Raw genomic sequence first — 2,500 nt, 5'->3', positions numbered from 1 at the left:
CCCGCGGCCACCTCGACACCTGGGCGGGCGGCGAGGGGTGTCCTGCGATCGGGGTGGGGAGCTCTACCAGAATCACCCGCCAAACTTCACCGGGGGCGTCTCCCGGCGCCCCTGCGCTCGGGTGACGAACAGCGCCCCGGGCTATCCCGGGCGCCCTATGGCGTCCACCTTCGATCGGAAGGGTGATCTCGACTCGGGCTGAGGCGGGCCACAACAATCCGCGGTCACATCGGAGCCGTCCAGGCTAACGAGGCCCCGGCTCACGGGTAACCCATGGGGCTGGACCGGGAGTCCGCCGTTAAAGAAGAAAGAAATGTAGTGCAAACCAGAACCAGTTTTTTTTATTTATTTTATAACTCGACTAATAATCGTCACAAAATTATAAACTTGGTACCTACGGATAGCCCTGGGCCCAACCTAATACAGGATGTCCATAACTATGCGCTAATTAAATAATTAATGGGTATTAAGGTCGGTCTTAGTAAATTGCTATATAAAGTCTAAGACCAGAACCAGTATTTTAAATTTATTTTATAACTCGGCTCCTAATTGTCACAAAATTTAAAAATTGGTACCTATGGATAGCCCTCGGCCCTACCTAATACACCGTGTCCATAACAATGTGGTAATTAAATATTTACTGGGCGTTAGGGTCGGTCTTAGTAAATTGCTATATAAAGTCTATATAAAATTTTACGAATTTAAAAAAAAAATTCCTACCGTCAAAAATAGCGACGCCTAGACCACCACACCTGTTCTGACGTTAAATCCTACTTGCACACACGTGTGGGAATAGATTAGATATCATCTAGAGATAGAATTCCTAATTATTTAATTAAAATAGAGACTCTAGATTTAATAGTTGTGTCATAGTTACATTAAGTCGAATTAGCGAAGCGGAGGCGGGAACTAGATTCTAGATCTAACACTTCGATTGCGATGAAAAAAAAATAGCTTTATTTTAAGGCCGACAAGGCAAATACGGTTTAATTAATATTAAAGAAATAAGTCCGAACACCTACCTTAAGCGAATCATCTACACAACACATGACTAGAAATAATACACGTCCACACGAAGAGCGATTGAAACGGTGACTGCAACGGTGAAAACTTGTACGACGGAAACATGGCGCCTAGGTTATGCCTACTTCCGGTCTGATGAAAATTTTTAATTCATTTTAAATTTTGCGCTCTATTTCGTCCGCGCTTGTCCACTTAAACTCTACAGAAAAGATAGTCTATATAAAAATAATTCCTAGAAGACAATTTTATGAGAGATCACCCACATTTATTTACCCTGCCTGTCTACCTTAGGGTTAGAGTTTGAATTTTTCTAGATTCAAGCCAAATATGCCGTGTCGATTAAACGACGACGTACATAACAGAGCGAAGACAATGAATGGTTCCTTAATTAACTATAATTACGGTCCTAATACAACTACAATTCACCATAGTACTAATATGTATGTGTATTGTTGTTTTGGGAGTTCTGTCATTACATTTTAAATTATAAAAAAAACGGGTTTACGATACACTTCATTACGCCGCCGATCGTGGTTTTAGATTTAAATTTGGTCGGATTCGGTTTTTATTATTAATTTATATAATACTTTATACATACTTTAATTCATTAAATACATTTATCTATGTATTTATTTCATTAGTTAAGTATTTGTTTAACTAAAAATTATCAATTTAAGGCATAACAATTACAGAAAACGATTGTATTTGAGATAAGTCTTATCGAACCATTTAGTAGCTGGGTCGGTTTATTATTAATTTATCTAATACTTTATACATACTTTCACTCATTAATTACATGTATATATGCATTCATTAAATCATTTAAGTATTTATTTCATCAAAAAGTATCGATTGAAGGCATAACACTGATAGAAAACGATTGTATTTGAGATAAGTCTTATCGAACCATTTAGTAGCTGGTTCGCGGGTCGGTTTTATTCCTTAACTCTAGATTTAAGTCTATCGTGTTTAATTTCAATTTAATTTATCACAACTTTTAGATTTTGTACTAGATTAAGCTACATTGAAGCTTATTTTTCACTATTTAATCAATAGAGGATATTATATAATATTTTTAAGTCTAATATTACGCAGCCGTTTGTTAAATCTAGTTTTACAACGACGACTCGCGCGATTTCGGTTTGGTTTTAAAACTTAAGTTCATTGATTCTTAAAATATATATTCCAGTTAGAATAGAACTGAATACGTACCACATGATGTATACACACGTTTGGGTTATTTATTTATTTTAAATTTAGTTTATTATGACCGATCGTAATTAACTTTGGCGATACCGGGCTGATATGTCTTATCGACCGGAAAACTACTGTCCCTTCGGTCGACTAGTTGGTCTTAGACGGCATTACCGAGGTTTGAAAACTCTTACACCGTGTTTTTATTTTCACATAGATCCTATATTTTGATACCAGTCATTCGTTTAAGTTTAAATTAGAAAACGTGAAATGTAGTTTATTG

The sequence above is a fragment of the Physella acuta genome, unplaced genomic scaffold (genome assembly GCF_028476545.2).
Source record: "Physella acuta isolate Inbredline_101_S28 unplaced genomic scaffold, ASM2847654v3 ptg002360l, whole genome shotgun sequence".
Taxonomy (NCBI): Eukaryota; Metazoa; Mollusca; class Gastropoda; family Physidae; genus Physella; species Physella acuta.
Note: the sequence above shows the minus strand (reverse complement) of the source record.